Below are 24,338 nucleotides of genomic sequence, written 5' to 3' on the forward strand. Positions count from 1 at the left end.
TTGATAAAGATGGAACAGCAGCTTTTGATGTCCTGCCTCATGTTTAATGTGGGAGCCTGATGAGCAGCACATGGATGTGGAGTCTCTCCTGTTCAAGCTCTGGGTGCAGAGAGCCACAAAAAAGAACTCTCATCCAGGTGAGAAAATTCTCAGCCGGTTGAAGTCTCATCTGTGTCAGTGAAGGCAAAAGCCTCACTGAATGTATCAGAGCCATGGCTTCATGCTCAGTTTGTGAGCATGGCCCTCCCTCCCAGGGCCACTGACTCTGCTTGCTGGGCTGATCTGGGAGGGAACTGGGAGCCTCACCTGGGCCTGGGTTTGATCAGAGGTCTCAGCTGAGGAGCTCAGGTGAAGGGGTGGGATGGTGATGGGGTGCTCATGGCTGGCTAGGGAGGTGGTTTGGGTGTAGACACCTTCAGGGAGTGATCAGGGAGACTACAACAAAGAGCAGCTGGCCTGTGCAGTGAGATGCTTTGAGGAATGAACCTTCAGCAGGAACTGTGTAGGGAGGGCTGAGATTGACATGGTTGAACCTTTTGGGCTTTTCTAAAAAAATGGGTTCCATTCAGGTGTGAAAGGGGCTAGAGGCTGGTGGCTAAAACCTGTTTGCTGGTGTTTAAGCCCAGGAAATGATGAATTGTGCTTGGCTGGCAGGAAGTGGTGCTCCCTCAGTGAGGTGTTTGAGCTTAGTGTCCTGTTTGTGTTTTCTGCTCAAAGATGCAGGATAGGTCCCTGGCTCAGCACAGGTGGCTGAGCCTAGGCTGCGCCAAAAATCATGACTCAGGGGATCATGCTCCTTTCTGGATCTGTTCTCCTTTTTCTTCTCCTGGCACAGAAGAGAGGGCTTCCTCCTTCTCCAGTGTCCTAGTGTAAAAATAAACCTATCCTCAATTCTTTATTTTCTTTTTCTCTGGATAAAAGAGGCTGTGCTCTGAATCACAAAGACAAGCACACAGGCTGTTTTTTGGGGGTTTTTTTTTGTGAAGCAAGGAGGAGCAAACACAGTTTTGCCTCTGAGCTAGACAGTTTCCTAGTACAGGGCACAGTCCAGATTTTTCCACGTGTGGGCTTGAGCCCAGACATCACCCTGACAACATGTGGGAACATAAATACAAACAAAAATAATTTCCAGATGAGGGATGTATGCAATGTTTTCTTTTACTGGCATTTGTGCTTGCTTATTTGGCTGGAGTTGACAAGCAACTCTGCTTGTTGCAACAGGGCAGCGGGAAGATGCTTGACACAGTAAAAGTGCCTCTTCAGCTCTGTGTGCTTCTCCAGAGGGATCCAAAACCCAGGGAAGACACCTTGGGGAGGCTCTGTGCACTTTTCAGAGGGAGGCAGGGCCCAGGAACCAGCAAGAATGGTCTTGTCAAAGCAAAAGCCTTTGGGGAACCCTGACTGACCCATAACTGTTCAGGAACTCCTGCATCTCATCAGTGTTTCTTGTGGCTGTGCTGTGTTAGGCCCCCTCCTTGTGGTGTGTCCTCATGGATCTGGGTAGTACTCCATCCTCAGGAAGTGAAAGTAGTACCCCAGGAAAAGAGGTTTTGCATTTTATCTTTATTGCTTGTGAATAGCTCAAGTGGGTTGTTCAAGGGGGTTCTCATTGCTGGGAGGATCCCTAAGCAGCCAGCTCTCAGTGGGATAAGGATTTTTTTGTGTTGAATGTCCAGCAACTCTCCAGATTCCTTGTGCGAGGAAGAAAGGGACATACCAGAGGCTGTAGCCCCTTGTTTTACACTGGCACCAACTTCTCCTTCCCTTCTGCTGTGTGTGGCTTTCTCATGGGCTATCTGGTCTGCTTCTGATGCCCCCTGAAGCTGGGGACGTGAAAGCCATATCTCAAGCTCCTTTTTAATGCAGAAGACAAAATCATGGCCTCTTACATTTGTATATATATCCCCAAAGACAGTACAGAAAGTTGCTGCTCTAAGCAATGCAATCAGGATGCCTCCACAGGATGCTCAACTGCAGCCCTTTGATGGGGGTCCTGGTATACCCAGGCACTGAATTTCTTTCCAGCTTATCCCCAGGGCACCATTAGGAAAGACAATAGTGACAGCAACATTAAAATTGGCGAGTGGAAAGCGAAGTGGAAAGGTAATTTGTGTTATAAGGCTGCCCTTATAGCTGTGTCTCCTCTTTTTTTTCCCTTTCTTTTTAACTTTTTTTTCTTTTCTCTCTCTGTAAAAATCAGTTTTGAATGTAGCTTCAATATATTACAATAGTCAGCCCTTGATGTTGCTGCTTTGAGGCTGTACGGCTACCAAGTCTAAAAATAACTAAATAAATCACTCAAATGAGGCAGTAAGCAAATAGATTTGCCCACCTGTTTATTAATAAACACATGCACATGAACCTATATTTCTATATTAGAACATGGCTCTGCATCTCCTGTGGGTATAAAAAGAAAAACACCTGGCAAAGAGCGAGGGCAGTAAGGCAAGTGCAAAGTTTCCACAGTAAACATATTTGTGTTTGCTAAGCAAGTGTTGCCTTAGGAAGGCAGGCGAGGGGAGCAGCTCCTGCTGGCTTGCAGAGCCTCGGATTACCAAGCACAGGGAGAGAGACACTCCCTGACAGCTGCAGATGTGCAGGCTGCAGTTGGACCATACAGGGGAGCATTTCAGAGATGGGACAGGCAAGAAATCCTCCCTAGCCTCTCTGCATGCTGACTGTACCTGTGTAAAGTCCAAATGTGCTTCCTCTTTTGAGTGTGCAGCTTGGAGAAAGCAGACAGGAGATACCACCACCAAAGCTCACCTTTGCTGTTGTGCTTTGTTTTTTTAATTATTATTTTATTTATTTGTTTTCTGGGGTTTACTGGCTGGAGGGCTGTTCCTTGGGAAGGCTCAGAGTATGCCTTACCCTTGCAGAAATACTTTTGCTGACTTTCAGAACACTCCTTTCAGAGCATCAGTGTAAAGGTGATTCCTGTCCTGGTTGGTTTCATGGTCATTTGTGTCACAGCTGAATATAGGGGTAAAGGATGAAGGAGACACAGGAGGAAGCTGGGGGAAGAGTGTGCCCAAGGCATGCCAGACCCTGGCAGAGGGTCCCTGAGAAGTTCAGGGTCTCACAATGACAAGTGTCATTCCTGTGCTGTGAGGTCAGGGTGGTTAAAAAAACTCCAGGTGGATGCACCCACCACGATGGGTCCTCGTCTTCCTTCCCTTTCCAGTTTGCAAGCTGTGTACCACCCTCCCTGCCACACTGCTATTTCTGCTCCACCACAGGGTCAGCTGAAACATGCTGAACAAGGGGCAAAAGGATAACAAAAAAAAGCAGAGCAAGGTACTGTCTAACTGGGGCATGTCAAGATGTGTGGGTGGGTGTCTCAGGTCTTTCTACGCTGCTTTCTAGCTCTGCAAGAGACCCAACAGTTTAATTAAGGACGATGTCTCTTTAGAATTAAACAAATAGTCTTGCACTGGATTAAGACCAAACCTCCCACCCCACTGCCTGCAGCTGTCCTGGTGCAAAGACAATGTCAGGTTCATAGCTGAAAGTGGTGTGAGCCCACGACAGGCAGTTGCACCTGGGCTGGGCTCCTTCAACATTTTTATAAAGCTTTGGGTCCTCCCACACCATCAATAGTAGCAATAAAGATTGTGAAGCTGTTGGGTAACATAATCAGCTTCACAGCTTTACTTAAATGGTGATTTTGCTGACCATTAATGTGCAAAACCTGAATGATGGATTTATTCATGTGGTCTTCACTCTGAAATTGACACCGAGGGGAAGGAGGATCAGAAATATAAGAAAGTACTGTGATTTGGTGGTGTGTATGTCACTGCAATTGGTTGCATGACCTGCATTTTCCTGCCTGGAATTGGCTACTGTTTAATCAGAATCACAAAATGATGTTTAATTAGGTCACAAATGGCAGTGAAATGTCATTTTTGCTGTGTATTAAAAGCCTTGAATAGCCTGGAGAAATCCCATGAAGTAGACTTGCCATGCCCTATCTATCCTAAGAAACTGCCTTTACCTTGGGACAAGGCAGACTTGAATATTACTGTCCAACTGATTTCTGGTTGTGTGTAAATGATTTGTGTCAGCAGCTGCTACCTGCAACGAGATCTTCCAAAAAGAAACTATAGATAGAGGAATACATCCAGGGCTGGCAGAACCCTTCTTTGACCCAGGACTGCTAGGAGGAATTAGAGAGGCATTTTTACCTCCTAGTATTTTCTTTAAAAGTTAAGTTCAGTTGGGATGGGTGTTGACAGAGATATTTGGGACCTAGTCTGGCCATGTAGCCACAAGAAATCACTGAAAGCATTGGTCTGCTGAGGTCCTTTGCCATCTGTGAACAGAAGAAAATATTTGTTCCTAGAATAGGAACTGACCAAGTGAGGGCCATCTTTAATCTGTTCTTGCTCTGCTGGTGGACAAGACTAAAGCAGCCCAGTTAATAGGTCCCTCCTGGTTGTTCATAGATGCTATTTCATTGAAGAAAACCAGCAGCTAGCACTGAAAGCTGTGCAAAGAGTGGCCTGCCAGACACTTGAAACAGCAGTGAGGGAGGCTAGACATGTTTAAGCAACAGTAGGGGATAGGTCATGTAATTTTGCCACAGCACTCTATTTCCATTTGGTTCTGCCTGCTGGGCCCAAGGCAAAGCATAACTCGCCCCTGGAATAGTTGCCTAAAGGACAGAATCTAATGAAGTCAAAAAAGGATCATACTCCTTTTCTTTAGCTCTTAAAGCAAAATAATGCATAATGCAAATAAACTGTGGAAATCATTAAAGTGACAAGTGATTGTCAGACGTAAAAGAACAGAGGTAGTAGGTCTCTACCTAAGTATGTTGCTGGATGATTTCTGGTAGGAAGCAGCTTTCAGAGCCTGTCCTACTAAGGAACATTATTTTGGGACATGTATGAAAATTCTGGTCATTGTGGGAACCTTTAAATCTCTCAGGGAAATCTCCAGGCTTTGCCCTGGAAAGACCTACCATAGAGTTTTCCCTGCCTAGGCTGAAAGATTTCCTCCATGGTGCTCTGCAGCACTACTGCCCATCTACCTTACATTGCTGTCCCCATCAGCCAGCTGACCCTGCCCACCCCAGCTGTCCCTCCCTCACCCCCCCATAGGTTGCTGCCCTTTGTACCACCCCTGTGCCCTCAGGTCATTGGCGCTGACCCCATACTCAACCCCCCAGCACCACATGGTCTGGGTCTTTTGTCCCTGACCCCTTCGGCGTGGGGGATGCAGTAAACCCTTGCTGCAATCCATCCTACAGAAGGCCCTTCCTGTCTTTCCTCTGCTGAGCTGTCTGTGCCATGTATGTGTGCATGGACTGGAATGGATTGCTCCCGTGGCCTTCCTCCGAGCGCCTTCTAAAGGAGACGCTTCAAAGAAGTTTGCAGCATTTCACCATTCTGCCACGCTGCAACAGGCCATTTCATGGTTCTGCATTTCTTTGGTAGGTCCATGAGGCAGCTGCTAATACAAGTAAGATGCATGTTTTTAAACAAATAAGAGAATTTAGGTTAAATATTAACTTTTGGTCATTTTAACTCTGATAGCTTTGGCCTTCAGGCTGATCATTTAATGAGCTCCTTTCTGTTGCTACAGCAACTGCAGCCCTGTAAGACCTTGATGTTCAAGTCAGAAAAAAAAAATTAAAGCTTGTTCTGAAATTTGCTTAGGCTTCTATTGATAAGTGTCTGTGCTCAGAGTCAATTGTTCAGACAAACAAGGCTTGGAAATGTACCACAGGGTTTAATGCAATCCTTGCGCAACCCCATTCCCAGCCGTGGGCTCTTGTGCGCTGTTAAAAAAAAAACAAAAAACAACACAACAAACCTTAAATTTTGTTCCCTCTTCTGACATGCACTAAGCCGTTCAGCGATGTTGTTTTAAGAAAGCAAACAGGCTGGCCTGTTCCTCTTGCAGAGGTAACTCTGTATGCTCGGTAGTTCTGCCCTCGGCATGCCGTGTCCCGGTGCAGTGTCTGAGGTGTGACACAGGCTGACTCCTGCAGGGACAGGGCTCGTCTGTGCTCTCTTTCAGCCTGTGTTTGGACACAGCACCATGCCAGGTCTCAACTGCTTCTTTTCTGTCCCTTTCACGTACAGCTTCTGGCTAGAAGGTCCTTTCTTGTTGGACCTCTCCCAGACTTAAAATATTCAAATTTCCCCTGAATGCTGGTTCTATTTTCCAAACTCCTTTTTTTATGACTTCTAAGCAGGTGTAAATCAATATCACCTTCTTGAATTCACAGCAAGTATGCTACTTAATACCAAATGAGGTTTTGGCCGCTTGTTTTTGCAGCAGTAGAAACCTCCTCAGTTCTGTTTACTTCTCTGAATGTTTGTCTTAACAGTGTTGTTTGAATTCTCTGATTTTTTCTTTGTCTGGGCAATTGCATCTCCATCCCTGATATAGGCAGAGGTCCAGAATGAGATTGTGAGCACTACACATATTTTTATTTCTAGGTAGAATGCTCCCACTCTTTATTAGAGAGGTATAAATATTTTAATGAAATGTGGGGCTGCAAATGTACAGCTGAGTGCTCATCAAAGCTCATGGCAAAGCTGCTGTTGTCTTTAGTGTGCAGCCCCGAGGGCATCTTGTTTGAGTCATGTTTCACAATCATTTCTAAATGTAAAGCTTTATGGCCCAATTTAAAGTACAGCTGGGAGGAAACGCTTTTTCCTAACCTGAAGAACACTTGAAACCTTCAAAAAATAGTCCTGCTGTGTGCTGAGATGGACTGACAGCTCCCAAACTGGGAAGGAGAAGCAGCCCATTATAACTAGTTAAAGCCCCAGTAATCTGGATTCTCTTGAAAAAGCTGAGAGGTGTTTAAATCCACGGGCTGAACCCGACTCAGCCTGCTGCCTCAGGGTGGATGGCCTGGCCAAGAGCACTTTGCTACTTCATGTTTTCTCTTCCAGCTCTGGTTCTGAAAAGTACATTGTGGACCTGAGATAACAACAGCGTTTTCCCTGAGCTGACACTGTGAAAGCTATTCCCAGGAACTGTTTCAATTTTAGCATTGAGTCTGCATTTTCGGTCAAAATAACATTTTGTCAAAAACCTCCAGACTTTTTCTCATCCAGAGCCTGCTAAAGTCAATGAAAAACATACTTCTTCAAGAGAATTTAATTACTATTAAGAGTACCAGAATACAAGCATAATCACATTGGAAATTTACTCTCTTGATGGAAGTTTATATTGATTTTTTGTTTTCTGGACTACTGAAAATTAGGAATGGGGCTACTACATAATGATCTGGACTTCCCCTTGATTTGAAAAATGGGGTATGAGACCAGTTCATGCCTACTAGAAAACGTGTGTTTCTCTGACTGCTGCAGCTGTCTAGCAAGGGACAGGCTGTCATAATGGACAGACATGACCACAAAGCAACACCCTGGTGACATGTGTGTTAATAAAAATTCTCTCCCATACTTTTTTTTTTTTTTTTTTTTTTTTTTTTTTTTTTTTTTTTTTTTTTTTTTTTTTTTTCCCAAGTATGAAAGGCAAAACAAATATAAACCCTCAAACAGGAGCACAGCCCTTTCCTCCTCCCTTGAAACCTTTGGCTGATAGAGCATCAAAGATTTTAAAGATGACTGAAAGAAATTCAAGAGGCAACAGTTTCAACACCACAGGGTTTTTTTAAAAGAGTATATAGTTAAGAATGCATGACAATAAAAGACAAATGAAATCACCTCTCCACCTAACTCCTTCCAGAGAATGCATGTGTGTGCTCACACAAATATCTTGGTGAGTTATTAGCCTGGAAGTCACTCAAATCTTAGAGCGATCCAGTTCTGTTGAGAAGAAGAAAGTAAAGCTGCCAACTTCATGCTTCAAGTGGAACAATAATCCTGAACTAAGAGAACAGCTTCCAAGTCTTCAGATGGCAAATTATTTATCTGCTGACACAGAACAATGTGCACTTTGTAGTTGATGTATGAGGTTCCCTATGTGCACTGCATTTGAAAGGAAGGGGGTGTGGAGTTATACAATTATACTTTTTTATTAATGGGGAAACACCCGCTCCCTCAACAGTTTTAAAATCTATAATTAGTCACAAGGGAATCCAAATGCCTTTGGCAGCCCATTTTGAGGTGTTTGACTATTTTGTTACTCGGACCAAAGGATGCTGCTGGCAAAAGTTTTCAGTCAAAGCTCTGGGATTATCTGCCAGTCCTCAGGACAGCTCTGGCAGAGTGTCCCATAGGACCCAAATCAGTGCACTCCAGTTGCTTTTTAATTTTTTCCATTTTTTCCCTTTTGTGTTCTCTTATTTCTTTAGCTCTTTATTTTGACTGTAAGTCATTAAAGTGGGGAATCTTGTCTCCAAGACTGTCTGTAAAACACCTTTTTACCACTATGCTGTTGGGAGGATGGCAGAAACATGGTTTGTTTCTCAACAGGGAAGAGCCATTTTTGAAAGCCAGCCTTTGTTTTAGGATTGCCAAGCCTTGGCCCTGAAGCTTAGGTAACAAGCCAGAGCTCTGCCTGAAGGCAAGTGCTTTTGGGCTTTCATTGCCTGAAGCCCTCTCTGAGCTGAACTGAGCTCATTGCACCCAAGAACTGTCTGAGCTATCATGACTTCACAATGTCGTCATAAAATAAAATCTATATAATTAGCGTGGGTTATCTAGAGCCAAAAAGACTTTGTATCTCAGCACAAAATGATTCAGCTTTTGATTGCTTTAACCTTTATTAAAGGTAAGATTTTCCTGTGGACTACTTGCACTCCTGTCTGTGATCAGTAAGTGGGTGTTGCTGTCTGCAGCATCCCTGGAGCAGGCAGGTTGCTGCTGCATGAATTGCCAGAGGCCGGTCCTAACACCATCCATAAAAAGCACTCACTGTACAGATTTCCTCCATAGTTAGCAATGCCAGGCTATGAGCCGTAAGAAGTTTGGAGAGGTTTAGCAGCATGAAACAAAACTACCTCCTGATGGGAATGAGTTGCACATACCCAATTGATAAATGTTGTCTGCCTGCTCATCAGAGTGGTGACATTACCTGCCCTTGTTTGGCCCTGGAGGGGCCCAGTGCTCAGCCAGAGTGGGTACCCCTGGGGTCAGGGCCAGGGCACGTTGTGCTGCTGTTGCCTGTCAGGGAGATCAATACAGGACTGCTGCACCTTTCATTGGGACAATCCTCACGTGCATTTACCATGTGAAAAAACCCAGGTGCATCCCGATTTCCCATCCAGGACAGCACGTGTGTCCTGCCAGGTTGCTTGCACAGAGTGGTTCCTGTCTGGAGGCATTGCCTGTGCTCCTGGAAACTATGGCTTTTGCTGTTTATCCCTCAAATTAGACAAGCAGCATGAAAAGCCACCCACAGTGTGTGGGGGAATGAAAGGAAGATAAAGGCTGTAAAGACCCCATCTCATGTGCTAGTGTGAACTGCCTTAATGTGTCCATTTCCAGATAGCAAAGTGTGGTGTTTTTTAACTGAAATCTTGTGGGCAGGAAGAGCCCACTGTCAGCTCTTGCAGTGGCATTCAGAGCAGGAGAAAGCTTTGTGGAAGCACAAGACAAACGTGGTTTGATGTTGGTGGTTTGTTGGTTTTTTTCCCCTCCCTGATCTAGTGTTAAGACAGGTTCTCATGAACAGTCTGGGGTTTACTGGTGCTGACTTGGCAAGACCTTCTTTCCTTAAACAAGAGAGAAGACTAGTTCCATTTGTAGTAACCAGGCCAAATGTCAATGAAGCTGATTAAATCCATTCCCTCGGGCTCTACTCCCTTCCTTGGCTGTTCTTTTGCAAAGTATTGATTACGATTACTGCTGATTACCATTTTTTGGATAAAGATATTATAAACCACAATTTTATCTTGAGGTGTTATCTCTAGCAGAGGGAAGAAACACACACATGAAAATTTACACTGCTTTCTGTATTTAGTCAACCAGCTTGATGCAATAAGAGCTTACATTTATGTCTTTTCAGAGCCTTTGCTTCCTTGCTTCACCAGTGCAAACACCTACAAAACCCTTGGCAAATATCTAATCACCACTTTTAATGTGACTGAATGGCAGGACCATTCCCAGGCTTCATCACCTTCACTGGCCTGGCCAGGGATTACCAAAGTTGCTCTTTGCCTTCACTTTCTTTGAGCTTACACAATATTGCTGTTGTGTAGAATTGCAGAACAGCGTGGTGACTGATGAAATACCTTGCAGAGATGACAGGACACTGTGTAGATCTTCACACTGCACTCTCCCAGGAGACAGGTGCACATTGTAAAGGGCAAGCGTTTGTCAGAAAACTGCAAACCTTTTGACTGACATATTCATGCTACAAACGATGTTGGGTTCTGATATGCTGAACAAGAAAAACTTTGATCTCTGACCTCTGAACTGAATTCAGCTTTGCATTCAGAATAGTTTTTCATTTAAGCTCTAGAAATTTTTATCTTAAGAGCTTTCCATGCTGTACAACTGGGATCCCAGCACAGCAGAGGCATTTTATGGTACATGTTCAGAGTAACAATCAGAGCACTAAGCCTATGACAGAAGAGGAGGAAATATGAGGGCATTTGGTTTGCTCGCACCATGGAAGACCTCTTGGCCCTGTAGAGCTCTATACAGATCAGTCTTGTTTTGTCAAAATAGGGGTTTTGGCACACACCCATGCTTGTGCTATGCTGGTAGGACCAGCTCTGCTGCAGGGTGTCAGCAGCAGCAGTGTATGCAGGAGCTCAGCTCAACTCAATCCAGAATCTGTGGCATTCTGGATTGTACTTACACCCTGCCTTACCTGGGCTCTTTTGAAGGTGTTAAGATGAGGAAAGCAGCATTTTACCTCCTTGGAGATGTGTTTTGGGATTAAGAAGGGAAATTCCTCAGAAGCAGGAGTTTGTACAAAGGGCTGACGTGCTTCTCTGGTTGTGTGCCAACCTTATCCAGTTGGTGACATTTCCACACAGGGAAAGTGGGTACAGAAGTAGCTGAACCTGATATTTTCTATTGTGTTTGTTCTACCATTGCTGCAGGTCACTGTTTTATAAACACTTCATCTCTATGAAAAGGGGTTTATTCTTCTCCCAGCTGCATGTTACAGCATGTTGTAAGATGATCAGGCAGGAGCTTTGCCCTCAGTAAAAGAGGGACCGGCCTGCCTAGTTTGGCCAGGTGCTTGTTTCAGACATTTTAAAAAAGATACTCTGTTCTGCACTTATTTAAAATAGGGCTAAACTGTTGGCAACAAAATAGTTCTGTGCTTGTTGCAAGATATCTGTGTATATGTAAATTAACAAAGGTAACTCCATGACATGCACTTTAAACTGCCTTGTGTTATATGTAAGTGGTATGAGCATATACGTACCCAACTCCTAAGAGGTCAGACAGTCTGGAAGGGGAAGATTTTCTCTTTGCCTTGGATTCTTTCCTTCATTGCTTCCCTTTCCACTAATCTCACTCACTCCCTGATGTCTTTGCTGCCAGCTTCCTCTGTGCCAAGAAGCAGTGATGCAGAGGGAGCAATGCAGCTCTGTGGCCACCAAAGCAGTGACTGCACCTATCAGCATGGCTCTGCTGGGGCAGCATGTGGCTCTCAGCAGACTGGAACCTCTTCCAGGAGCCATGTGGGTTGTGCTGTTGAGTGGAGCTGTTGCAGGTGCTATGCCAGTGCCAGGCATTGACGGATCCAGAAAACCTGATTCTGAACCTGGAGGAGAGTGTTTGCCTTTCTGGGCTTGGATCTGGTAGGAATCTGATTCCCAATTAGCATAAAAGCAAATGGATTTTGTGTGTCCAATGCCCTGTGTTTTGGAAATCTCAGCCTCTAACTCTCCTTGGTGTGTGTGTCTGTAGTCCCAAGTGAGGCAGTGCCCTGGGACAGCTGACAGGGTTCACTGAACTGGAAACTTGACCCTCTCTAACTCGTTTTGGACCCTGCAACTGCTTAGTGAGTCTTCCATTTTAACCAGTGCACTCATGTGGCGCAGTTTTAATCCTTCATTGCTTCTGGAGAACGATCATTTAAAATGAAATCCTGGCCTTGGAGGAGTGGGTGGGAATTCTGAACTGCTTTCAACCAGGGCCACAGCTCCAGCTCTCCTGGAGCCTTGTGTCTGTCCAAGGGCACTGCGTGAGCAGAGAGGCAAGTGCAGAATAAAGCAGGGGGTCAGGAGGAGGAAGTCAGGGTGCTGAACTGTGCATTAGGCTGCCAAGGGACTCCTGCCAAGGAGGGGAATATGCCCTTTCCATGCCCCATGCACACAGTCTCTCCTTGCCCAGTGTCAAGGCCACAGCGTAAAGAGCACTTCTGTAAGAAAGCAAAATGCGCAAGTAAACAGCAGCTGCCTTTAGTTCCAAACAGGTCTCGGTTGGTTGCTCCTGTTTTCGTGTCAGGGGAGTGGTTCAGCTAAGGGAAAGGTGATTGAACTATTACCAGAGGGAAAAAACACCTATTAAAAATGAAATAATTCAAAATACTGGAAGTGGCTCCTTTATGTGAGCATACCTGTTTGATTTGGCCACTGACCAGTCCTTAGCAATCCCTTTTGTTCTCTGTTGCTGACAAACCCATGTTCAAGACCTGTGGGGTGATTCCTGGCCTGAAGGGAAGCAGAGCTGGAGAAGAGTCCTTGTCTATACTGGCACAAAGGTGAGTTGGGAGAAACAGTAACGGTGACAGGGTGTTTGAACCAGCTGCAAGGATTTGGAGGCTGTGAACACTGAAGGATATAAGAAAGGAAGGGAATGAGATGCTAAAGGGAGTAAAAAGCTTAAACTGAGCAATGGAGACTGTAGATCTAAATGTCAGGGTATATTTCCTAATAGTGATTTCTGTCAAGTTGTTGGATAATCCCAAAGGGAAGTGGTGGAAATCTTGTACATGGAGATGTTTCCCAATTTGGGTTTTGATGAAGGCAGCAGAAAATACATACTTACATAAAAACTCAGTTGAACTAGATAACTCCAGAGTATTTTCCCGTCTCCAAAGTGTGATTTATATTATAAACACTGCCAGACCCTGCAAACTTATCTGTTATACTAAAAGTGACTCAAACACGACTGCTTATATTTTTATACCCCTCATGATGTTAAACATTTGGTTTGCCAGGATGAGTGGGAGTATCCAGGACACACTTCACTGTGAATGGATTTCATGAACTATAATTACTAGGCAATAAATCCATACAAATGGGAAATGTCTCAGGCCTTGTGCTGGATAGTAGGAAAGGACAGGAACTTTTTGGGAGATCATATTTTTGTGTGAATTTGGAAGGAATTAAAACACCAATTCTGCTTTTGAAGGGCCAGTTAGGGCAGGGGCCACAGATTTGTTCTTTACATTAACAGGAAAAATGTATTTGCACAGCTATTTCTTGGATGGGAACTCGCAGAGACAGCTGGTTTTAATTAGGCAAACAGACGCAATAGCTGCAAAATTACAACTTGATCATGAGCCATGGAAGGTGAGGGGATCTTTAGCAGTCTGTACTTAAACTGCTTGTGTTGGACAGGATTAGACCTGCAGATGAGAAATCCTACTCTCACCACAGCAATCCAAGGAAGCTGCTGCAAATAAGATTTTTTTCCCATGGCAGACTCCATTTGTGCACCAGCATTCCTAGTTCTGATTTGGTGGTGGGTACAGGTCTTGGGAAACAACCAACTCATTGGCTTTACTGTCATTTCCTTCTGCTTTCAATGTGGCAAAGGATGGGAGAATATGGTAAGAATCCCTGAGCAACTCCCTGGCATCATTTTAGGGGACAGTGCAGGTATTTCGTGTACATTGCCAGAGGAGTTTGCTACTCATCATTACAGAAATTATTACCAGTATTACTTCAAATGGAATAAAAAGATAATTTCTTGACAAAAATAAAGAAAAATACAATCTCAAATAAGAATCAATGAATCTGTGACTGACTGAGGCAGTCACAGATCCCTGCAGTACCAAAGAACAACCTGGGCTTATCACCCCAATGAAGGCAAAAGTGCTTCTGTTGTTAGTGGCAACACAAGGGGCTAAGGCCCTACAATCTGTGACTCATTATTCAGTGTCTTTCAGTATTATTTTTCTCTCCCTGCTTTATACAGAGGATATGCAGGGTATCAATATGTGAGTATATATATGTGTGAGAACATGCACATATACTTACAATTACTTTCCAAAGAAGTAATTACAAGCTCCCAGCAGTCCAATCTCTGCATTATCTAATTATCATCATCAGCCACTGGGCTGTAGTAGAATGATCTAGCACTGCTGAGGAGGACAAAGACAAACTCAGCAAAGGAAAGACAGGCACTTGTTCATTCACGCAATTGTGGAAAACCTCAGCTTTACCTGCTTGTCATAAAAAGCCATAAAAAGCTTCTGCAGGGGGCTCCTGTCCCCCCTGCCACATCTTCAGATGCAGAACAGTGCAGAACCTGTTCACTCTGTCCAATAGAAGCGAGAGGAAAATCTCCTAAATCAGGCCCAGCCTCAGGCTCTTGCTCTGACCCTGGAAATAGCAGCTCTGGCCCGTATGAGGCTGAGCCTTCTTGCCTTCTCACTCTGTTTAACATCACTGACAACTCTGTGTAGGAGGGTTGTTTCTGGCATGTTTGAGTGCTCATGAAGCTCTGCCCTGCTGATTAAAACATGTGCAAAACAAACTGTGTCGGGTCCTGCCCTTCCGTTCCTCAGGGGAGTCTGCCCAGCCTGGCCAGCCAGCTGAGACCCTCTGTGAGTCTGTCCTAGAGAGAAGACCGGGTGTGAGCCACTGTCCCATGGCTTGGAAGAAAGATGCACTCAAACTGCTCCTCCACAAGCACAAGGGGGACTAGGTGGCTGTCCCAAAGCTCTCTGATCTGGCAGTGTCTGGCTTGGTTTCTCCGTGTCTTTGTGACAGCAAATCAAGCTGAAGTGGAGCTTGTCAGTGCAGGGTGAGAAATGAAAAGGTGACATAGCTGCTGGAGGAAAACCCCCAGGCTTCTGCCCTCAGGCTGGGCAGGAGCCTGCCATCTGGTTGTGAAAATTACAGCTGCATCCCAGGCTGGCCAGGTTCCCTCCTTCCCCCAGCTGGACCTGGGGGCAATGCTGCTCACATCTGGCTTGCAAGTGTCTCTCTTTCCTCCTCCTTCCCCTACCCCCTCTAGTTCAGATCCCCAAATCACTCCCTATGTGTTGGAGAAGGGAATGTGGGGGTGTCCCAGGCCTCCCTCCAGAGATGGCTGGGTGTTATTTTGACAGCCCTGCTCACTCTAGTCGTGTCTCTTTCTGCACCTCCAGCTCCACTTCTGCCACGACCAAGACACAGCAGTCTCCTTTTCCTTCTTATTCCTGTTTAAAACTTTCCCCTGAACACAAGTCCTTCCTCCGTGGGTGTCCTCACAAATTTCATTTGATGTGCTGTTCTAGGCAAGGAGGAGGTACCTGGAGAAAGGAACTGGTTTCACATGCAGGAATCACCGGACTCCACATTTGCTTAATTCTCTGCCACAAGATGTTGGGCAGGTCCTTACCCTTCATTCCTACCTTCTAATGGGAATAATTTGCAGCCCACTTCAAATTAGAGTGAGAATCCCTTAATTCCTTCCAGAATTACACCCTTGCTATCCAAAGTTCTAGTTTTGTTAGAGATCCTAGACCAAACTTTGTGTCATATTGCTTGATTACTGAATTTCTTTCCTTGGCTAGTTGTTTTTTCATTGCAACTCCTGCTATGACTTTCCCAACACTGCCCTTTTTTTCAGTCTATATATTTTTCTGGTTGGAACTGTAGATCTCTGGATAAGCAGTATCAAGTATTGCTTTGAATATTGAGCAATTACATGACAGAAAGCTCCTCCATGAAGCCAATGAAATGGTCTCTGGTGCACATACAGATATCCAACAGTGCTTTGGTGCTCTGTTCCCTTTCACTTTATTAATGCTGGCCCTGTGGGCATTGAGCAATGATCCAGATTATATCTGTGCTGCACGTACAGTGCATTCTGCTGGCCACTTCTAACCAGCAAGGCAGCCCAGCAGATTTCTGAAGCCGAGTACTTTACTCGCAAACACATTTTCATCAATAGCATAAATTAACTTATGCTTGCAAACATCCATGGTGCATACATGACTTTTAAGCCAAGAAACAGGCATGCTTACACTAAACTCAATATGGACAATTTGCCTCTCTAAGCAGCTGTGCGGTATCGTGCACCTTCTCTAGCAACTTTTATCTGCAATTAGTTTTTTAATGCCTCTTTCAAGTGAACTCGAGGGGATTTGTGCTTTCTTTTTGTGCAAATAAACAAGATATTTTCTTGAGAGGGATTAAGAGAATGGTAAGGAAAAGAGCTGTCTGACAGGGAAAGGCTCACACTCATGCAGAAAAGATGATTTCAGTATCATGCAATGGGCTGTATCTTTATTTCTGATGGCATCTTTGGGGCTTTGTTGGCTACGTGACAGCAACAGATGAACAGAGTGTTACTCATCAAAAGCTACCTGTCATGACTACGTAAAAAAAGAATAGAGCAGCGAACAAATACAGCAGAGAGGGAAGTGATGACAGCAGCCACATTTCTAATAAGATCTTCTTTGTCTAAATGGTGTTTTGATGAAGAAAGATTAAATGATGTGCTGGAATGAGTGCAGTATGACTAATGAGAGTATTAACAGTCATAAGTGATAGGAGAGAAAAATACCAGAAGGGACATAAACCATCAGGCATCCACACACTGGTGGATTGTTGGGGAAAAAAAATTACTGATTGGACAAAGATGTTGCTGTTGGCTGTTGGTTTGTTTGTTTTTTGGGTTTTTTTTGTTTGTTTGTTTTTGTTTTTGTTTTTGTGTTTTTTTGATCTTCCTATGAGATGTTTCAGCCCATTAGAACTATCTCCAGAGGATCCAGAGATGAAAATCTGTGACCAGAATTATTTTGCAGCAGCTCCAGGCTATGACTGTATGAGCAGGATAAATTTGGGCCGATTTCTGGCTTGTCCCAGTAAGAGCCCAGCTGCCCACTATGACACTGCAGAGGATAGGAAGCATCTTCCCATGTTTTCATGGCCAAGGGAGCACACTGACATTTATCCAAGGGTGTATCCAACTGCAGAGAGGCAGTTCATTGCAAGATGGCAAAGTCACAGGGAGTTGTTTGTGTAGCTGTACTTGGACAGGAGGGAACAACAGGAATGTCATAACCCCACTGGTTTTCCAGGGGAGCTGAATTTTTCAATTATGTGATTAGCATTAACGTTGTATTTCAAGTCTAAGTGTATTTCCTCATGAATTTACCACTATTTATTAGGCCTTTTAAGATGGCTATAAATTGTATAAGTGACATCTAATAATTAGTTCTATTTTTACAGAAAGTAAAACTGCATCAGAAAAATGGCCTGGCAGGTGCTTAGCTCAGGGCTAGAGCAAAATGAGTCCCCAGCAGCTGCCTAAGAAAGAAGCTTTACTGCCAGAGTCCTTGAGATGACAGAGGCTTTTTCTTTTCAGTAGTTCTAGATTTACACCTCTCCATTATTTTAGTCTTTATGCTTCCTTGGCTAAAGCAGAGTATAGCAATGGAGAGGACCGAGAAAAGATTCTGGATGGCGGCTCCACATGCAGTGTAAGCAAACAGTTTTGTTACGTGAAGTTGTTCAGATAAAACCCCAGAGGTCACTGCCCACACTGACCAGTGGAGCTCAGCCCGTTCCGGTTGGATATGGCAAAACTGCCCATTGGGCTCTTTCCTTACTCTGGGCAGTACAGGCACAATTATGTTGGGATTGCAAGACCTTGGAGATCCCACATCAGCAGGAAGATGGAGACACAGCTCCTGGCAGCTCGAACTGAGCCCTAACACCAATCCTGAAGTGACTACACACTAAACAAACCACCTTTCCTTTCTGGCAGAGATTTTGGCCACTGACTGTGATGGTATTTGACTTGCAAAGGATTCAAATAGCAGGAAAAATGCTGCAAGAGAGGGAAGAGGTCTCTGGGTTTATCATTTAAGTTGTTGTATTTCAAGACTTATCCAAAATTAATGGATCAGTGGGAATCCTTCCAGTAACTTCTGCTGGGATTTTATAAGGCTTTAATTAATGGCCTGGATTCTGTGATTGTGAGTGTTCCTCTCACAGTACCACTCTGAGCTGTGCCTCCAAAAGAGACTTGAGCAAACAGGGCTTCTTAATCAACATTTTGCAAATGGCAAGAAATTAACTCACTTGGGAGGTTCTTGATAGCAAATACTTGTCTCCAATGACCTGAAAGTTGTCTATTATAAATGGAGAGTGAAGAAGCCATTTTTGACCCTGTTTCTGACTGAGTTCCAGCTATATTAGGTTTAAGGCTAGTTTTCTGATAAGGGGTAAATGTTTAATAGTAAGAATAAAAATGTCTCAGAAATAAGGAGCTCCTAGTAGTTAATGTGAGTATTTGGCACAGGACTACAAACTATGTCTGACGTAGAAGAGAAAGAACATGCTCTAGTGTAAAGGTTCAGCTTCTCCTGCAATTCTCACTTTCCCTTGGGGTGTACCAATCCAGCTGCTACCCTGACTCCCCAAGTTTCTTTTTTCTCCTTGTGCATTTTGAGGAATCTGTGCCCTGTCTTTTTTAACTTTATTGCTTATTTGCTGAAAATATTCTCTGTTTGTCCACTCCCTGTCTCTGCTCCAGCAGCCACAAAGTCAGATACATTCCTTAAAAGCCAGGCAGGGTTTTAGTAAGCAGCTAGTCAAGAGAGGCTTACTGAGTGGTAGCTTGTGGGTACTCATATACCTGCTTGCACCCACAAACAAGGCCCTGCAATCTCGGCCTTATGTTAGAAAATAATGGGGTTCAAAACCACAGAGCTGCAGACAGAAAGCTGTGGTTGGGATTGGGCTGAAAGAGCAGTGCCTCTCCTGGAGAATGTCACTGTTTATGACTGACTCTCTCTGCTTCCAGTGATGTGGGAGAAAAAATGATAGTATGTACTCTGTAGAAGTGTGTATATATGTGTGTACACTCAGAGACAGGCACATTTATAAACAAACCACAGAACACATTGCAGTGCTTGAAAACACTCCAGTGTGTCTATGGACATCTTGTTCTCTCCTTCTGTCCTTGAAGTATCAGGTTTCCTTGTTTACAGTCTGCCTCATCCAGGGTCTGGAATTCCTAAAGAGCAGCAAAACCCTATCATGTGACTGAAGCCTGATTTCCAGGAAAAGCGGAAGGGGTTCTAGGAAAGGTCAGTTCTCACGTTTTCAGTTGTTCCCTTCAAGAATACAGAACGAAAGAGATGAAGTCAACATGAAGTCCCTGCTCCTTTGTCTCTCTGTTGAGCCTGGATCTAAAGGAAAATCCAGTGCTTGGTGCAGAGTTCCTTAAGCTCCACATATTTCTCCTCCTGTTTAAAGGTTTACTGACATGAGACATTTCACACAGAAGTGGGATTTCTGCCTCCAGGGTGTCAGTCCTCCCAGTGGCTTCTTTATCTTCAGAAGTGTTGTTTTAGCATGTGCTGTCACAAGTGGTCATAACCCTGCTTGTGACATCACTAACAAGATCATGGGACAGATCCAGGCTACAGTACATGTAGGGACAACTACATTAACGTAGTAACAGAGAGCAAACAAAGAGGAAAATGCAAACAAAACCAACAGCCCCTAGGTCACATATTCCAAAAGCATCAATGAGAACATTCCTAAGCTTGTCTTGTTGGGCAAGAGCAGAACCAGTGAATATAGATTATATGGGGTTATCTAGATGAATGGCATCTGAGTCTCTGACCTGGGCCATAGCTTTGAAAACCCTGTAATATGACATATCTGTGGTGCCTCTCCTGGCTATCCCCCACAAGTCCCAGGACATAAGAATCCTTCTCCTTGTGATGGGACATGCCTGACTTGCTGCACTGTGTCAGAGTTTGTCTGGGTGAAGCCTTGGGCCATGGGTCCCTGTGCTAACCAGAAGGCTGATGTGCTGCCAGGCTGCAATTCCATGTTAGTCTGAATCGAGATATCTGAATTTTTTTTCCTGACATCTCAACTGATCTGCTATCAGCATGGATCCAACCTAGTGGATCAATGAAAGTTATGACACTGTACAGATTTGTTTTTCAGCAGCATTGGTGAACCAGTGTTGCAAGATCCTCAGCTCAGACTCAGAGTCTGGCTAACTGGTAGTTGTGAAATTTCCAAAGGCGACAAGGGGGAAAAAAGCAAAAAGGCAAAAACCCACTCTCCCTTGTGTTGCAACTCTTAAGTGCAATCAGTTGCAAACAATAATTCCCTCTTTGGACACTGAGATTCATTTGAGTTTGGTCCACAGAAAGTAATTTCTATATATATATCAGCTAGATGTCTGACCCGAGGGTTAAACCAAAAAATATGCTTGCAGAAAAGTTGCAAACGCCAAATTCTGGCATGGCAGTCCAAGTTCTGCCCTGGACTAATATGGATTGTCTCAAAATTGTGAGCATGTTGAGCAATAGTTCAGGGGAAGGGAAGACCTTATCCATTCTGAAGAACTTCTCTAAGCTAAAACATCAGCAGTGAGAACCAGGAACAGAAATACTTCATTAAAGAGCAACACTGTAATGAAGATTTTTACTGTGAAATAGCTCCCAGGGCTGTACTGGTGCTTCAGAGCATTCTTCCTCATCTTCTTGGGCAGCTGTTATTTTAGTTGCTGTGTGCCATTGATAAATGAGAGTGCTCCTTGCCCTCCATCAGTGTTCCAGCTGCTTGCTTTGACTCAAAGTGTGAACTACTGGCTGGAACACCAATGTACAGTGTCTAATTAGGTCTGATTCCCACACTGAAGCATCTCTGGTATTAGTGGGTGTCACAGTGAGGGTGGCTGTGACAAATCTTTGAGTCTCCTGACTTCAGGGTGAATGCAGTGCGAAATAAGAAAAAGGAGTGGGAACAGTGGAGTGCCCGAGAAGAAAATTAATGAGAAACAAAAATAGGAACAATGCCCAGAAACCAAACACAGTATAGAGACAAGGTCAAAAGACCAGAAACAAGGGAGAAGTAACAATATATACTCCTGGGGGTGGAACATTCTAGAAACAATACCATATCTGGAACATAAATAACAAATAGGGGAGCAAAACTTGGACTAGTTAACATAACAGCTTCAAAGGCTCTTGGGAGGAGATCTTAGGCTCGCTCTGAGTTAGATGAATGTTTCCCAGGGCTTGAAGCTAAGGCTTGGTGTGTCAGGGATGAAGTCCAGCTGACCTTGCGTCCCAGTCAGGTTGACTCTCACAAGTGGGCACTTCAATACCTGGACCTGACACAAAGTCAGAGAAGTTCTAATGAGGATTTCAAGATGTTGGTTGATTATGGCAGAGGACCCCCAGTCCTGGGCTGTGAAGAGGATCTACAGGCATAGGACATTTAGGCAGTTCCTACCTCAATAGGCCTGGCAAGAGCTGAGGAGTACTTCCTCTAAACACTCAAAATTCAGAGGAGGATGCCAGAAGGGAAGAATCAACACAATTTGCACTAGGAGTTGAGGAAACAACAGAAAATATCTAGGAAATTCTGCTCCATCTCTTTTTCCTTTGAAGAATGGATTCACAATGTGATTTCAGGTTCCCAGAAATCCTCCAATACAGGCCAGAAAAAATTATTCTAATCCCCTCCTATCTAAAGTAACTTAATTTCTCAGTACTGTGAAATGTCCATAAAAAGATTTAAGATATTTTTAGTTCTTTTAAATGTTGGCTACCTGCAGGATCATGCCATGCATACGATTGTTATATGGACATTCTTTCTTAGTGGATTTTTCATTTAGCTTAACTGCGATAAATTGCAAGAAGAAATGCCTTTTAATGATAGCTATACCCAGGAGAAGCCTCATGAGGTTTTTTTATTAGGATCATCGTAACAACAATAGGATTGTGCCATGCTGTGATGATCTAATGATCACCACTGTATTCACTGTGGAATTGCCATTGTGGGTGACCTTCCTTTCAGCAAGGGTGGAATGTAGCACAGAGCAGGCTCTGATTCACCTTCCCTTACCTCAGTGGGCCTGACCTCAGTGACCTTTCCAAGGAGAAGCTAAGCTGGTCCCTCATCTGAATCTGGAAGATCAGGTGTAAAAGCAGTCCAGAGCCCTTCACACCTTTTCATGCAGTAAGTAATGTTGCATCTGCAGTGTTTCAAACACTGAGAGCAGTGCTGAACACCTCAGGTGGTTTTCCATTTTTCCTTGACAAGTACCCTGATTATCAGACTTCTGTATTTGTGACAATGCTACATTGGACTCTGAATATGAAAACTAATGCCAAGGGAAAGTGACAGGAATTTTTGACTCAACATTTTCATCCATGCTAAGCTGACTGACACTGCATCAGCTAGGGCAGGAGTTTGATCCCTTTGTACTTCAGATACTGCTTTGAACCATAAAATCAAGTGGGGTCATGTCGATAGCAAGGTGCAGAGTAAAGGTGTCACAATCTGGCACGTGTCTCCAGTGAAGTCCTCCAGAGGGAGGTACAATAGAAGAGTGAACTGTTAATAGTTTCTTTGTGGTTTTGCCTCCTTTTTTACAAAGAGTGGTCATGTGCTGTTGTTTTGAACTTTACTCATGTTTTTTTTTCTGCTTCCTAGATCTGTTTTGTGATGGCCACTCCCAGAGTAATCAACCTGGAGGAAATTCATATCTGAACTGATGAAGCTCAGTTTTATTCTCAGCTTCTCATTGGAAATATGGAAGTTCTTCTTCTATCTGCATTTTTCCCAAGGTGTTCCTAATTAAAGTTCTGTGGTCAATTCTGGCTGCTTTGATGTCAGCTCTTCCATGTCATCAGCACATATCCTGTTACTTCTAGTATCAAAAAACCACATGTGAAATGTGCCAGGTAGACTTTCTGTTGCCTCATGTACACAGGTCCTGTGTTGAAATTCTGAGCCAGCTGTGATTTCACTGAACAGGAAGTTATGATAACACCATAGATAGAGACTATAGAAAAACTCATTTAAGCCAACAGGAGCTGAGTCTGCAGCACCTGTGCTGTTGAGACCATGCACGAATCCCTGATGCTGGGCTTGGGCTATTGAGTGGGTACAATACTAGGTCAGTGTTAAGCTATTGTGGATGGCTTGTGTCCACACAGGGTGAGTACCTCCGTATTGTATGTTCCTACACTTCCCATTTGTGTGCAAAATTGTCTTGGGATTCTCTTCTGCTTGTTGAGAGGAGGATTTCTCTTTCTCCTTCCTTAAAGGATGGTCATGAAATGATATTTTAGTTCTGGAAAGAGAATGTTTTAAACTTCCCATGTCAGCTGTAGACTCTACCCTGCACGGAGTGAACATTGTCAGCAGGAGAGCACAAGGTCTGGGGTTATGAAAATGGCCACTGAACATCAGTGAGTCCAACACTGGACCTCAGGAAAGCTCTGTGTTCCTACAGAGGCAGAACTGACTGCATCCACAGCAAAGCACAGAAGGCTGGCAGGGGCAGGAGCAGCACATGTTTTGATGCATGAAAACTCCACATTATGAAAACCTTCCCAAAACAAGGACAAAATAAAGTGTTTCAAAATGTGAGCCCAAAGGAAAAGCAATTTGACGTCTAACAAAAGACTTATTTTCTTCTCCCGTAGAGAGGTATCTGCCACTTACTCGAGCTGGCAAGGCAGCGTCTCAAAAGGCAATTTAACCAAGTTGCATAAGGCCTTGGCTGGGTGGCTGTAGAAATATAGGGCCTCTTATCTGAATAAGAGCTGGCCACAGCTGTTGCAGATCTTGAAGAAATTATTTCTGTGTCTGTCAAACATCTGCTTTGTAAGCAAACAAAGTGGCTGAAAGACTAGTGGTGCACATGACATGCTGCAGCTCATGGGGCAGAGCCAGGAGGCAGTAAATGGAAACTTTTTTCCCCTGGCATCAGAAATCTGATGTTCCATGAGTGTCTTAGATGGACAGATAGGCCCTAATCCCTCTGTGTTAAATAGACCTGTGTCTTGTCTTAGGAAAAAGCCAGTGTGGTCCAAGCACTGATCTCAGTGTCTGGTAAGCCATAAATCATCTACAGCTGTCATGAACATTCTGACATTTTTAGCCTACAGAACTACATTTATTTGCTTTCTCACCACTCAGGAATTATTCCATACAAACCTGTGCTGATCCAAAAAGGCTGATGCTAAAAATCAGGATGTACACTGGAGCCCTTTGACATTAAATATCTTCTTCCTCTCCTATTTTTCCTCCCTTAGTCATAGCTATATTTTTCCTCTACAAAACAGTCACAGCGCATCCTGATAACCAAACCAGCTGCCTTTCTGTATCTCTGGTAGTCTCCTCATTACCAAAACTCCCACACTACACCATAAATGCCCTCTGAGAGCCTGGCCAAAGGGAGTGGGGGTTGTGTGTACACTGGGTGACCAACACTTTGTGCTCCCCTGTGTGTTTT

General features: G+C 44.1%; 1 long non-coding RNA gene across 1 annotated transcript; it reads left to right on the forward strand.

Moving 5' to 3' along the window:
• The first annotated feature begins 12,314 nt into the window (after window positions 1–12,314).
• LOC134558177 (uncharacterized) lies at window positions 12,315–22,695 on the forward strand. Its single transcript, XR_010082293.1, has 2 exons — window positions 12,315–12,594; window positions 22,529–22,695. It is a non-coding gene; the product is annotated as an uncharacterized LOC134558177 (long non-coding RNA).
• The last annotated feature ends 1,643 nt before the right edge of the window (window positions 22,696–24,338 follow it).

The sequence above is a fragment of the Prinia subflava genome, chromosome 14 (assembly GCF_021018805.1).
Source record: "Prinia subflava isolate CZ2003 ecotype Zambia chromosome 14, Cam_Psub_1.2, whole genome shotgun sequence".
In the NCBI taxonomy this organism is placed as follows: Eukaryota; Metazoa; Chordata; class Aves; order Passeriformes; family Cisticolidae; genus Prinia; species Prinia subflava.